The sequence below is a fragment of the Carassius auratus genome, chromosome 28 (genome assembly GCF_003368295.1).
Source record: "Carassius auratus strain Wakin chromosome 28, ASM336829v1, whole genome shotgun sequence".
In the NCBI taxonomy this organism is placed as follows: Eukaryota; Metazoa; Chordata; class Actinopteri; order Cypriniformes; family Cyprinidae; genus Carassius; species Carassius auratus.
The window spans coordinates 2,935,282-2,951,345 of NC_039270.1; the positions used below are offsets into that span (position 1 = coordinate 2,935,282).

Consider the following 16,064-nt stretch of genomic DNA (forward strand, 5'->3'; position numbering starts at 1 on the left):
TCTAACGTCACACAGAGCCATACTCGAAAAAAACTTTCCGAAACTTGTGACAAACCGGAAGGAGTATTTTTGGAACAGAAATACTCCTTCAAATGTACAACTTAATTTTTGAAACTTTGTCCATGTTTAGCATGGGAATCTGTGTAAAAAACAGTGTAAAAAACTCAGTATGCATGAAATAGCATTTCACCCCCCCTTTAAAGCCTTCTCTACTGACTGACTCACTCAATAAGACAATCTTTGCCGCCATCTATTGGTGAAATAATGTATGTAACTTCTGCTGCTTTTTATGATCAGGAACAATTTTTTCCAGCGGAAGGAAGGCTAAGTGATTTTACTTCATGATAGTTGCATAGATAAATATTTTTCTGCTTTAATAATTGTATTGTGTGGAAACAGTTTTCTAAAAGCAATAAGGTATGAGAGACTGTGCTGTATCAGGAATAAGTCACGGCTGAAGGGGTTGCAGGCACTTAACAACGCCCTATTCACGATACAGCACATCCTCTCGTACCTTATTACTTGCATATCACACTTGCAATTCTAGACTTGTTTGATGGGAGCTATGAGTCTTTCTCATAGGTCTTTCTTTATATACAGACTCATACATTATAATTAATCTTTAAACAAAAAGGAATTCATTTAAATTATGCAAATAAATTGTATAATTTGTTTTGTTGTTTTGAATGCCCCGTTTTTAAATTTGAAGCATTTTAATGTTTTATTTTTGTATTTATTCTTGTTTTGCCAGAGCTCTTGCTCTACATATTACTACAAATCTCTTTGTCATAGGATATGATGACAACGTATGTAGAAATTCTGTTTTGAGCATTTTCGTTTTTTTTTTTTTTTTTTTGTACTGTCACACATTACAAATGTTAAAATACATCTTTTGATGCTTTTCTTTTTGGTGTTTAGGTTGACTCCCATTACATTTTATCCCACCTGGCCCCAGAGATGAGCCCAATTGGTTCAATTAAAAAAGTGAAAGAGTCAAATCATGGAATTCTTTCAAGATTTCCTACTTGAACTTGAAGGTATGGACTTAAAATGTTTTTATAATGTGCTATGTTATTTGATAGCCAGGTGTAAATATGCTACTGTTGTTCCCAATGTAAAAGAGTATAAATAAACTAAAACATTAATTCTCATTACACCTCTTTATTTCTTCTGAAGACACACAAGCAGTAGATGCAACAGCAGGAGAAAACTTGTCTGTGCCAAAGATAATGCAGTGGATGACTGGGCAAGCTCACAGGCATCTGCTTGTGTCAGAAAAGGAGAAGTTTAATATAGTGTTTAAATTTGACCATTGCTGTCTACAGCACATGCCAAACCACACTGTGTGTTACCCAATTGTCAGTGTTTGCACCAATACCATAACATTTCCTGTAGTCCATATGGTAGATTGCGAGTCTTTCATAACACTCATGCAAACAGCTGTTACATATGGGGCATGCTTTGACAGAGTGTAATGTATATCAAAGCATTCTTTAATTGCGTTATTCTTTGTAAAGTTTTTAAAGGGGTAGTTCATCCAAAGATGTAAATTCTGTCATTGATTACTCAACTTCATGTTTTTTCGAACCTGCGAGACTTTGTTCATCTTCAGAACACAAATGAATATGTTTTTATTGAAATCTGAGAGATTTCTTTCCCTCCATTGACAGCTACACAACTACCACTTCAAAAAGTTAATAAAGAGATAAAAACTAATCCATGTGAATTTGGAGTAAACTACTCCATTTTGGATATGAAATTTTGGATATTTATTTTGAATATGGATATTTTGCAGACTTTCTGAAACGTCAAAATGGTAGCTGTGTTGTTGTCTATGGAGGGACAGAAATATCTCAGACTTCAATAAAAACCTATTCATTTGTGTTCTGAAGATGAACAAAAGTCTTACAGGTTTGGAACAACAAGAGGGTGAGTAATCAACAACAGATTTACATTTTTGGGTTGAACTATCCTTTTAAATGCATGTAAGGGGAAATAATATATGTTTGTATTTGATGTACATTAAAAAAAAAGTAGAATATCAGCCAATTTCTCGTGGGAGCCACAAACAAGTTCTAATAAAAAAAAAAGTTCCTTATTGCATAATTTATTTTTGTCGTTTTTTTTTTCTCATTAAGGCAAAATACTTAAATTAAAATCAATAAATTACATTTAAGACAAACCATACAGCAGGATCCCTTTTTTTTCATTCATATACTGTTACGAACTTTAAAAGTAGGGAATGTACCGTAACATTTATATATTAATTTGCTGCTGGATGTGAAGTGAGGTGTGAGAACATGACAAACAATATTTAAAAGAGAAAAATTACTGGATTTTTAATTCACAAAAGCCAAAGCCACTAGATCCAGTAAAATAAGAATAATGTGAGCTATGTACAATGTGATAAATGTAAACCAACAATAAATCTGTCCGCTACAGAAAACTCATTCCACTACAAAGAGCTCAGTCCACTACAGAGAGTTCAAATCGCTAGAAAGTATGAACGAACACGCCTAGGCTTTATATATTTATAACATTAAATTTAAAGTTAATTGACATGCTTGTACGTAGATGTCATAGCCAAAACAAGTGGACTCAATGCTGGGGTTCACTTGATTCTGTAAAGTAGCAAAATCTTCAGGTGACAAGGGGCGAGGTATCTCTGGGACAATGACTCCATGTTCAGAGTCAACACTCTGTGGATTCTGGAATAATAATTCCTCTAATTGTAAAATCTGGGTGGGAGGGAGTGACAGGCATTGATTACAAGAACAATCACCTTACAAAGTACCATAAGGCAGTATGTTTTATCTACCTTAAGTAATGCATACCTCTGCAAAATCAGGCTCTGACACAGGTGCTTGCAACATCCCAATATTCCAAAGCTGATTCGGTGACAAATTTCCCTCCGTTCGCAAGGGATGACAGTTCCACATCTCTATGAAATGCAAATCTGTGTGTATTCTGGGAATGAAAACATAGCTCACACAGAATAGGTTAACAGCATTAGACAGGTCAATTAATCCCTCCTCTTCCTGCTGTGGAGAACATTGTAGTAACTTGATGTTACAGCAGTCCAAACATCTCTCCATAGCCGTTCCACTCTAAGGCAGAGAAAAGTGTAAGGTGTTGATTTAACGGCAAAGCATTTTAAAAGATTACATAAAAAAAAAAAGTGTATAAGAAAAATACATTAACCATGTTCTCCTATTTAATAACCTCTGGTTATGCACGCTTTTGCCAGCAATAAAGCTACCACGGCCAGTTCCTCGCACAGTAAACATGAACAGAGCAATGTCTATATTCTCAACCCCTTGGTCTGCTCGTACTCTAAAACAGTCAGAAAGAGCAGTTTTTGATTATTAGAAGTATTATGTGTGTTGGTTCCAAGTCAAGAGCCTTAAATCTACAACCTAGGGCTGCCCAATGTATTGTTTTATCATCGATATTGCGATGTGCACATTCACGATAGTCACATCACCAAACTCGGCTCAAACAATCTTTATAGCACGGGCAGTTCCAGTACCTGATTATGACTGGGTACTATGAGTAATCTGTATAAAGAGGATCTTACAAAAAAACTTTTTCTTCACAATATTTATGCTCACAGTAAATCTGTAAAGAGGGTAAAAACAAAGTTTTTATATGGAAAAGGATCTTATACAGATCTTTTATTAACAATGTACCTTTGAAAGAAAAGGTTTGTAACATAATGTGGCTCTTTTTCTGGATACCTTATGAAATGTTTAAAACTAGTCATAAGATTCCTAATTATCAGTGGGACCATTTTTGTAAAGAATTTGTGAGAAATCAATCTGTATAATGTGCATACCTTGATGGCCATCCATTTTTTTCCTACTCCATCCATGAAAAACCCAAAAGCTGTTTTGGCTTTGTTATTCCCAGCAACATCCAGGTAAAAGATCTGTTCAGGAGTTTGATACAACAGCATAATATTGATATGCAAGATATACAAGAGAAATGATGAAGGGTTGATTAATAAATATGCACCTTCCTTGAAAAGCCATCAACAGCCCCAAAAAATCACAATGTTGTACCTATAAAAAAAAGCCAGTATTCACACTTAAAAAAAAAAAGAATTTTATGATCAGTCTCTTCTGCATTTCTTTGATCCAAAATATAGCAAAAACAGTAATATTGTGAAATACTTTGACAATTTAAAATATAAATATTTTTTACATTATAAATGTCTTTACCGTCAATTTTGATAAATTTTATGCATCATTGCCTTGTTTTAATATTAATTTCTTTTTTTGAACAGTAGTGTGTATTGTTACAAAAGATTTTATTTTAAATTAACTGTTCTTTTGAACTTTCTATTCATCAAAGAATACTGAAACAAATTTGTACACAAGTTTTCAACATTAATAATAAGAATTTTTTCTTGAGCATCGACTCATAATGATTTCTGGAGTGATGATCCTGAAAATTCTGCTTTGTTCACAGGAATAAATTACACTACTGATATATATATATATATATATATATATTTACATAGAAAAAAGTTATTTTACTATATTTTACTTTTATTTTAATAATATTGTTTTAACTGTATTTTGGATCAAATAAATTCAGCTTTGATGAGGCCAAGAGACTTTTTTTCTAAAATATATTTTTTTAAAAATCTACAGATCCCAAACTTTTGGTATGTATAATGAGATTTAGCGATATAACATCAACATCACAAATTACACAAGACAAACGTATTGTGAAGCTATGATTAACATTTAATTAAAAATAAAAGTATTAAAAATTACCTTATCAACTTATGATTCGTGTCTATATGGACAAGAGACAAAGGAGCAGGAACGGAGTATGTACGTCTTGCGATGCATGACAGCTGGATGATCCTTGAAAGTACTCCTGCACCATCCACACGTGGCAAAGACATTTTTACTCTTCTCCATGTAACTCGATGTCCCATTGCTTGTAGAGACCCTTTCACCAACCTGTATCCCGCATGAGGTGTTCTTCCCTTTATAGATCTAACCTTCTGATCAAGTTCATGATCAGAAAGAACAGAATAGTTGACTTTACGCTTTACGAAAGACTTTACGCTTTCATTCGCCTGTATAAGGTTGATATTGAAATGCCATGCACTTCAGCCAAAGAGGCCAGAGGTAAGTGCATGCTGAGCAACTCTTGGAGAGTTTCTTTTTGTACACTGTTAAAAAAAGTTCCGTTAAAAAACGGAAAAAGTGCTGGTAATTAATTACCAGCACTTTTTCCGTTATTGTACGGGCACTTCCGTAAACCTTAAAACGGATATTTCCGTAGATTTACCTGAGTTTTTCTGTACCATTGACGGACACCTCCGTCAAACCTAGAATGGAAAATTCCGTATTTTCCATAAATTTTTGCGTTATAGTACGGACAATTCCGTAAACCCTATAACAGATATTTCCGTAGATTTACCAGACTTTTTTTTTACCATTTACGGACCCTTCCATGAAACCTAAAATGTAATATTCCGTATTATTAAAGTACTCAATCCGTACCATTTACAGACACTTCAGTCATCCTAAAATGTTTTATTCCGTACAGTTGTCTATACCGTTTATCATCAATAAAGCACAAATGTAGAATCACAACAATTATTTATTTCCTTTAACAGCTGCTAGAGCTTTAAAGTGATTGCACTTTTTGTGGTGAATGAATTGCAATATTTACATTACAACCATTAAAACATTCAGAACATCACCTTCACATTCAGAGCAATTTTACATACATAAACCAGCTGTTCTCTCAAAGAACTACAGCCATGTCCTTTAACAGGGAGCTGCCAAATCTAGCAACTTTTTAGCACCCTGACAGGCATTAATAACAAATGGATTTGTTAAAGACATTGACAAAATAAGACAATAAAACTGCCAGCATTGCTGTTGCTGTCTCACCTGTCAGTGCAAAATGAGGAGCCCCCTCCAGGGCCTTTTCTACAAAAAACAAATAGAACATTAGAAGTATTACATTATACAACTTTTCTATAAAACATCAGTGCAGCAATAACAACCATGACCTTAGAAGGATGACTCTGTGCAACATGCCACAAAGAGATTTCTTACAAAAAATAAAACGTAAAACTTATACCTCCAACTCCACATTGACAGGCAAAGCTCTACCTGGAATGACGAATATCGCCCACCTTCCCTCCCCCTTAACATGGGGGATTTGAAACTGCAGCATGTGTGTTGTGGGCATCTAGTTAAAACATCTGAACTCACATAATACTGTAAAAATCTGTATTTCTACTCCCAAGCCCTATGTTTTTGGATTTGCCTGTGTGTGTGTGTACATTCAGTCCAAAAAGGTATTTTCTGAGCTTTGAGAACAGCTCAAATGGCCCACTCAGATTCCTTCTGCTTGCATTCAAATTCCTTCAGCTGAGATACCAGCTTGCACACCTGTGGAGGAATGAAGTGCCGTTTCTTCCCCTTCTTCTCTGCCTTGGAGCCTCGCTCAGGATTGATCCCAAAGAAAACTCTGAGAAAAAAATGATAATAATAGTGAGATGCAGACAAAGTTTGCACGTGTAGTGTGGCTTGACAGGAGTGGAGCAGTTCAATAAAATCATACATTTGTTTTCTTCAATATGCCCCTATGTGTGAACCTCTCTATCATTCTAGATGACCATCTGTCTAGTACCCAATGTTGTTGTGGTGCTGGTGCCAGTGGCTAAGCTTATCTCTTCCTTTTTCTTTTCAAGACACATGCATTCACACTGTGCATATACAGAAATGTTTGCAAGGGCGAGAAGTCTGCTTATCACCAACACATGACAGCATGCATCCTCAACATGTGTGCAGGGATATTATAAATGCACAGAACACAGAAGGGGATAGAAAACACAGTTGACATCGTCCTATCAAAAGGTGTAACAGCACATTTGAACACGGACTGTCCTGGGGGTTACTCAAACATGTGGAGCAACTGTGACATTCAGTGCATGTTACACATCAAAGTATTAACATTTGAGCATGAATCCAGCATGTATTATTTTTTGAATGAATATTAGGCTTGGACGGTATCCAAATTTTGATACCGTCAAACCTCCTCCCTATTTTACCTCGGTATACGGTATTACCGTGAATAATAAAAAAATGATGACGTAAGGCTGAGACAGCATCACCAAACTGAAACAATAACAAAATTGAATGCACAACAATATTAACAACTTTTATTAGCAACAAATAGCAATAGTCAAACAGAATTAAATTAACATAAACATACAGAACAGTTTTTGCACACACAAATCAATAAAATCACTAGTGGTGTGCACGGAAAGTCGAACTTTTGAATATTCGTTCTGCTCTAATTATTCGATAAATAAAAATGATATTCGAATTTCGACATATTTTTGCTTGCAAAAAAAAAAAGGAAAAAAAGTCCACAATAAAACCTAATTCGGTCACTTTCTGTGATTCTCCACGGCATATTTGAAGATGTATGTAAGCAAAAAATAATTAATGAATGAATAAGAACTGCGGTCTTCTACAGTACTTCAAATATGCCGTGGATAATCACAGAAAGTGACCGAATTCAAGAACATTGTTCCGGCGTCTCTCAATTGAGATTAAGGCCTGTTCACACCGGGACGAATTTCGCGCGCGATATTCGCCGACGTTTAACGCCTCGTGACTAAACAAAGGGCGCCAATGTGAGTGTGCACACCGACGCGAAAAACGCCACGCGTAAAAGAGTCATTTTTTAAAAAACGCCTCGGGTTCGTTTTTTTGGTTTGACGCACCGCGTCAAAAACTATACGACCAATGAGAATGGCACTTTTGCACACATGTCTGGAGCTTCTGAAGTTACAGTAAAACACAACTTGGGGGCGCTCAAACACAAAACTGTCTTGCTGTGAGCACACATGCGAGTGGTGCCGATGCAGCCGCTGCCACCAACGATGAAGAGGATGCAATGTCCACTCGTCGGAAAAGGCCAGTTCTTCAGCGATGATTACAGAGAGTCCAGCCGAGACGAGTGGCAACAGTTCTTGATGGAGCCATGTATTCCACCAGATGAGGATCCCATTCAGTGGTGAAACGAAAACCCGAAGCGCTTCACAAAATGTATTCGCTTAGCACACCGTTATTTGTGAGTCCCGCAAACGTCTGTGCCGTCAGAGCGCTTTTCTCCGCGGCCGGCCTTATTGTTAACAGACTAAGGAGCCGACTTTCCCCCGATCATGTTTACATGCCCGTGTTTCTTAACAAGAACATGTACAACAATAGAAAAAAAAGCAGAAAAAGATTTGCTGACAGTTTCAAAGTTAAGTGTAAGCTATCTCTACAATAGCCTAACGTTCTTTACGTTTTTCTTTTTCATTTTTTTTTTTGCATTTAATCTGTACTTTTTTGTTTGCATTGTTAAAGGTTTTCAGCTACAAAACACGATGTGTAATGTTCAAGCTTATTGTGTGTAAGCTTGTTCAAAAATGACAGAAACAATAAATGTTGCTGAAACGTCTGTCTCAGTAGCTAAACTTAATTTACATGAATATTCGTTTTTTGTGAGCTCAAAATTATTCAAATGTGATATTTGCAATAGGAACGAATGGCAAGTGGCATACAATCTAGTCAAGATTTTTCGCTAGGGCACGTTGTGGACCGACAACTTACCTGCGGTGCTGAAAACCTGCTTCGATGGTGTGCTTGTGGCACAGACGCACAGGTACTTTCGTGCCACTCGCGACATCTGGGGAAAACACCAGGCAGCATTTTTCCATGAATGAAGTGGGTTCTCGTCTCCTTGAGTAACTGGCTCTAAACAGTAGGCTGTTATTTCAGCTCCGATTCGGTCCTCTACGTTGCAGATGCCGACAGGACCTGCCATTGCATCTGCTTTTTTTTTTTTTTTTTGCAGCATATTCCCAGAGTCATCTTTTTTCGTGAGGGCACAATTTGCTAATAGCCTCAAAATTACTTAATTTGTTTCAGTTTGTCTTTTTTTGAATTTATTTATTTCATTCTTATTCATTGTTATATTACATTTTGTTTTTTTACTTTGCCTGATTTATGATTGTTGCTTTGTTTGGTTTTTTTTTTTTTTTTAGTTTGTTTTCATTTAATTGGCACCTGGCCATGAAACTGGGGTGAGTATTCACCTCCAGCTGAGTTAATTCTTTACAACTTCCCAGGTGTTTTGATTTGGTTGGTTTAAGTCTTTATTTGTTTTCATTGTATTTCATTCAACTGCTAAGTATTTTATTATTGTTGTTATTATTTCTATTTCTTTGATTACTTTTCTTTGAGAATTAAATTTGATTAACTGTGTCTTTTGTTATAGGAACCGAGGCTTCAGGCAGACTGCTAGTTGGCCCTTGTGTGCGGTGGTGGGACTCTGTCAAAGAGTGCAGTGTGTTCACGCTTGACCTTACCGTGTGTGTGTGTGTGTGGTGCGAATTGTGCACTTGGTGTTATGCTTCTGGCAATATAGTAGCCACATACTCATTAAGCTAGCCTACCTGCCTTAGGTAAGCCTCGGTTTCCTTTTGTTTTGTATGCCTCCTCTACTTCCGTCCATAGTGACTTTTTTAAGATTAATATTCATATTTATTGTTGAAATAAACATTTTGTATTTTTGGTATCCACGTCTCTTGCCTCTGTCTTTGGAAACCACATTCCTGTGTGCTTTTAGTAGGTGATTGATTTACAATAATGTTCCCTGTTAACAGGGTGGCGTAGTCAGCTGAGTTACAGTTTGCCCAATTAACTTCCCGCCACAATTGGATGTTGCCGACATAAAACATGGAGAAGACGTAGCTCAAGGCCACAATGGGAGAGGTGATGTGGTCATTGACAAGTAACCCATCAAGAGAAATCTTGAATTGCTGGTCACCTTAAACACAGATTAAAAAAAAAAAAAAAAACAATTCTGAGCACCATGTACAAAAAAAAAATCCTATATTTTAAGGCAAGCAAAACATTTCTTTAATAAATACGACAAAACAGCTTATAAAACAGTTCGCTGAGATACAAAAAATATCTAACTACAAACCTCTGACTAGGATGCATGGGGTCACTGGGAGTTCAACTTCAGGATCTGCAGAGGTCTGTTTTGGTGACAGACATGACACATTTTGCAAAAGGTTTGTTTCCAAATGGCTCTGTCAGCTTGAAGGAGGCAGGATATTGTCCTACAATCATACTGGCGAGTTCCCTCAGCTTTTGTCTACCAGGTCTCCCTGGGTGTTTGTGGAGGTAATCTTCAGCGACGATTCGAACCATCTCTGGTCTGTCTTTCCCCATTATGTACTTCTTTTCACGCAACTCATCTATGACTTTTGAGGGAAATTTGTGCCATGGTACAGAATTTGTGTCCTGGGATGGGGAGTCGGCTGTCTCAGGTGGTGTTGAGGGCAGCTGAAACCTCTGTGGCTCAGGTGTTGATGAGGGGCCAGGCCTGGTAAACTGCGGAGGAGCTTGTGAATCTATGGATGACATGACACACATCTCCATAAATTAAACACATCACGATTGTTACGAATCAATTAATACATTGGTCCTCAATGTCCAGTTTGGGTCCACCAGGAATACAAATGGCCCCATTTACGAAAAGCAATTATAGGGTATTTATTGCCATGTACAGCTGATGGATTTTTTCTTTTTTTTTTTAATCAACCTTTGTAGTCTCAGAAAACTTGCATGAAAACAGAGGGGCAAAAACTCACCTGCTTCCAATGCTTTGACAGCTCTGACGAATCTTTTGCACTGAATGAATGGCAGAGTGTCTATAATGTCCTCTGGGTTCACAAGGCTCAGGTCATCTACAGAGAGAACTCCTAATTCCTCTAGTTTAGCCATGAGTGTATCCATCTGATCGCTACTGAGCGATGGCATTGCTTTCTTGACATAGTTTTTCACAAGTTCCATGTTGGTGTGTGTTTAAGAGGAATGAACCACCGAGTACCTCTCTGGTAAGAGTAAAGTGGATGATAATCATCAAATTTGTTCAAATCATGGCAACTGAACAGGTCAGAAGCATTTTCATCAAGTTCATAGAGTCCAAACTCAAGCACACATTCAGATGTTGACATGAAACACACACGACTACCAACTGCCTATGGAGACCAAATGGGTCGTTAAGCGCGGCGCAGAAGACGCGAATTCGCCTCGCGCAAATGGTGCTTTTTGTGCATTTAGCGTTTGACGGGAATTCGTGTCTGCCGCCCGAATTTAACATTTTGAACTTTGGCGTCAATTAGCGCCGCGTTAACCAATCAGGAGCCTGCTAGGAGTCATTCATTCAAATGTTACCCTTCTCCACTCATTCAACAAGGAGGAACGACTGATGTTGTCAGTGAGCAGTCAACCGGAGCTATATGACAAAAATTCATATTTCTATAGAGACAGGAATAAAAAGGACGTATATATATATCTAAAACATATTAATAGATAAATTGAATAAAGGCCAAAGATAAGAAACGTTTCTTTTTACCCCAAGCAAATTATATTTTATCTTGAACCACTAAAGAGACATCAGAGCCAGCGACAAATGTCAGAAGATCTAGCCGAGGAAAGGCTGCTCTCGGCGGATACATGATGACGGAGCTCTGGCTGATCGCATGGAGCTCATCTCAGAGATCGGCGAAACACATTTTTTTAAATAGACGCTGTCATTATAAATAAACCACATATTTGAGTTTAAAACAACTACATTCTCGCCTGAAATACTTTGAGAACTACATTTCATGACACAATAACAGTAATATTTTGAAAATTATCAGAATAAAAATGGCGGTTGAAAATGCTGCGTGAACTCAGCTGGCAGAAGCCCCCTAGGAAGCGCAGCCGACATGCTAATGCTAACGCAGCTAGCAGCAAAGGTCCCGTGCTCAGCTGCGAGCCACACTACCCTGTATAGCTCCGGTTGGAATGCTGCTAAAAGCCTAGAAACCTTCGAGACAAATAATTTGTCCTACATTTCATGGGGGAAAGGCGACTGTCTGGCGAGGGGTGCCAGAACAGAACGCCCGCCATGCAGACGTAAATGAACAGAAAACGTGCTTATCATGTGTTTAACATGTTTAACTAAATATATTTTGTTTGAGAGGTGGCACTCCATTCCTATTCTCATTACACATAACCAACCTGTTTCCAACTTTCCATGTGACTCGCAGAACTTCAGGCTGGCACTGACCGCACTGAGTGTAATGGCGTCTGAAAATTCTGTCTGGGGGAGAAAATTCTACCCATACTGCCTTGCGCAACAGCATACTTTATGTATTTCGCAAAACGGAGCGAATCCGTAGCAAATCCACGGTAAAGGGACCCCTAAATTTACGGATTTTTATGCTTAGTCTGGGACGCCCCACACTTCCACTCCATTCAGGTACAGCTACATTGGCCAACAATGGAGGGACAACACTCTTTGAAAGATAATTCTAAAATTCTGTTCTAGAGCATCCACCACACCCTGGGGTATGTCTATATATGATGCTCCAGTTCGAACAAACTCCTGACAGCAAACAAACTGGAGATATTCAAAGTCAATGGGATGCCTATTAACAATGCAACCAAGTCTATCCACAGACCTATGCAAAATCTGCCATTATGTAGTCCTGCAAAGAGAAACAACATTTAAAAACAAAGTTAGCTGATTTTTACAAATACATAAAATTCAGAAGCATATATATTTTTACTGTGCACTCTGTTTTTGACTAAATCACAATTCAATTAATTGATCAAAAATTACTTTCACTTTTATTTCTTTACTTAAAAGGTACTATGTAACTTTTGGATTACTAGAGACATGCAGTTTCGTTAACAGACTCAATGCACTTGGGCTAAACAATATATCAACTCAATGATTGATCCAGAGTTTTCAGAATTATGCTCCAAATGGCGTGACGTCACGCGGGACGCCAATATTTTTACCCCAGAACCTTGGCCCAACTCTACGAACATCGAAAATAGTGCCTCTTAACCTTTACGCTGAGAAAATCCAATGTGATTATCAATGTCAGCTCAGCTAGCAACACTGGACATCGACCACACGGCAAAGGTTACTAATGGTGGCTCTAGCTGCTAGTGTTGGCTAATGTTAATAAAATCTAGTCAATGTTAACATTAACTACAGACTGGTCTAGCCAATGTTAAGTATTTAAATGGTACAGCATAAGAAGAGAGAATCAATCAATTCACTTGTCACTGCGTTTATGATATTAAATTAGTTATCTTACCCAGTAAACGACCTGTTTCTCGCTATTCTCACTTTGGTTCGCTTCTCTTATCTTCTCGGTGGCAGCAGCGGCGGCGGGAAACATGGCCAACTTGTCACTTCAATCGAGGGTGACCAATAGAAAAATGCCTTTCATCCTGGTTGGTAGAGACCGCCCACTGAGCTACAGCTTCACGTGCAAACAAAACTTTTCAACTTGAAAAACTTTTCAGCTTGCAAACCTATTCACCTCGCAAGAAAAATATTTTGACCCTCAAAAATAACAGCATAAAAGAGAGCAAAATGTGTGGGTTTGGGATGAAAAGTTCTCGTAGTGCACAAGGAAAAATAAATGTTTTCAAAGATTTACACGCACTGCAAATAATTCTGTTATCAACTTCATTTTTGAGCCTTAGGAAGACTTTTTTTTGCAATATATATATATATTTTAATTACAAAATAATTAGTTTTACTCTCAAACACAATATGTTTGTTTGAATAAAAAAGACACAAAAGAAACTCCATATTCCTCATCTTATCTTTAGTTAACCCATAAATCTAATATAATGCTCCCACCTCTTTTTCAATCCTAATCTTACCTTTTCCATTCATCTAAAAACTGTCCTTAACTTCCATTCTACACTACTTTATTTTGTCCATACCCTGAACTGTTCATTTAATTGTGCATTGTACATGCAGTTTTGGATACCTCAGCAGATATTGTTATTGCATTTAATTGGAGATAAAACTGATCATGCAAAAAAAGAAAAAAGAAAAGAAAAAAGAAAATAGCAATGGCTCAGGATTCGTTTAAATAAATTCATCCCCTTGAGAGCTACATTAAGATAATCACTAACTAAAGTATTTTTTACACATAATTAATTACAATTACAAAAGGTCACATGTAGAAATTTACCTCTGGCAGCTATGTAAACCTGTGTGCAGCAACTTGTGTATGAGTCCAAACATTCAAGGGTACGTAAAATTTTGATCAGGGCCATTTTTGTGTTTTCAGTTATAATGATTAAAAAATTAGTCAAACAACTCTGTGATAATAAACTGCTTTGTGTGGCAAATATCCTTATTAAACATTTTTATGACCAGTTATATTATGCAAATAAATGGTAGTATTAAACAAGCATTAATTAAGCAAGCTGTTAAGAAAAACTGTATATAGACTGAAAAAGTAACATTGATTAAGGCTCCCTTAATGTGTCACTGGTAACCCAGTAAAACTTACAGAGTAGAACTTCATGCACTGGTCGTTACTTGATACTAGTCTTCTCTCCTCTCTCACACCAATTTAGTTGGGTGGCAATTTCAGGACTGAAGACCTTTCCTGCACACCCGCCACATGGCCATTCAACTGAGACTACGCTACTCTTTCACGGATACCTTTCGGATTGCAAAAGCTAATTCCACATTATTATTTCTTATTCTGCTGGATCTATCTGCTGCTTTTGACACCATTAATCATCAGATGCTCCAGTCCGTCCTCTCATCACAGGGAATCCACTTTGCTGGTTTGAAATTTCATTTTGAAATGAAAATTTGAATCTCACTGGTAGGTCTTTCAGGGTGTCGTGGGGAGGGCAGGTATCCAAAGCACATCACTGGTCATTTGCGTTCCTCAGGGATAAGTTCCTGGATCCCTCCTCTTCTCCATGAACACTAGATCACTGGGTCCCATCATACAGGCACATGGCTTCTCCTACTATTGCTATGCTGATGACACAGCTCTTTTCTCTCATTTCAACCAGACCATACAACGGTTGCTGCATGTATCGTAGGCTGCCTGGCGGACATCTCTGCATGGATGAAAGAACATCATCTACAGCTCATCCTGGCAGAGACTGAGCTTCTTGTCTTACCTGCTTCTCCAGCATTATTTCACCATCCAGCTAGGTTCTTCTACAATTACACAAGTTGCGGCTCGCATCAAGTTCAAACTTAAACCTAAACTGATTAACTCAACGTTTTGTTGTGGCACACTGTATAAACATTTCAGAGTATTAGAGAACATACCACATGTTTCTTAAAATCACCATCCGGAAGTAGCCTTTCATCAAAAAAGTTTAATTCACGAAGTGTGGAGATGGGAAATAAATGGTCAAAGTCATTTCTCTGAGGTTGTTGTTCTTGAGCCCTGTTTTGACTGAGAGACTGAACAATGGCTGTCAAATGATCCACCTTGATGTTAAGTTCCCCAATCTGCTCCAGGATGATCCTTTCAACTGCTGTTAGAAATATAGCAAAAAATCCATTATTAAGATTATCCTTATTAGAGCAATTTTACAACATCAAGAGAAAGATGTGACCACAACATACCTGTGCAGGTAGTTGGCATTCATTGATGTGCATCATGTAGGCTATATCTTTGATCTAAGGAAAGAGGGATATGTCACATGTAGGTAACATTCAGTTGGGCCATAGGCGCAGATTTCACACAACAGTCTCCGTTCAATTTAACCAATAATAAATGGATTGCAGCTTGTAAAGCTTTATTTTCATTTTCATAGCCCATTTGAGTTTTTATCGTTATTTTAATGGCAAATTTCAAGAGTTGCGTTATTGTAATACAAGAGGGTGCCAGCACGAATATGTGTCCTGAAGCTGTGGCAAGAAACAGACAGATATATAGGGCAATGGTAAAGGTAATGTTGTCAGAGCCCCTGAAGGATCTGCTTTATGTTGTGGCGATGTTCGGCCATGTCTTGGGAGCATATGAGAATATCTTTGATGTAGACAACCACGAAGCGTTGAAGGAACTCCCCTGGAACACCTCGTTCATAAAGCCATGGAATACAGACGCTAAGTTAGCTAGGCCATTTGACCCGATATTCATAGTGGCATTCAAAGGATTGCATTTGCACTAACAGTGT

General features: G+C 37.6%; 1 long non-coding RNA gene across 1 annotated transcript; it reads right to left on the minus strand.

Annotated features, from left to right (window-relative positions):
* Positions 1 to 2,429: 2,429 nt before the first annotated feature.
* Positions 2,430 to 4,023, minus strand: LOC113047529 (uncharacterized). The gene is made up of 3 exons (XR_003276288.1): positions 3,836 to 4,023; positions 3,223 to 3,333; positions 2,430 to 3,107 (listed from the first exon to the last, which is right to left on the minus strand). It is a non-coding gene; the product is annotated as an uncharacterized LOC113047529 (long non-coding RNA).
* Between the last annotated feature and the right edge of the window lie 12,041 nt (positions 4,024 to 16,064).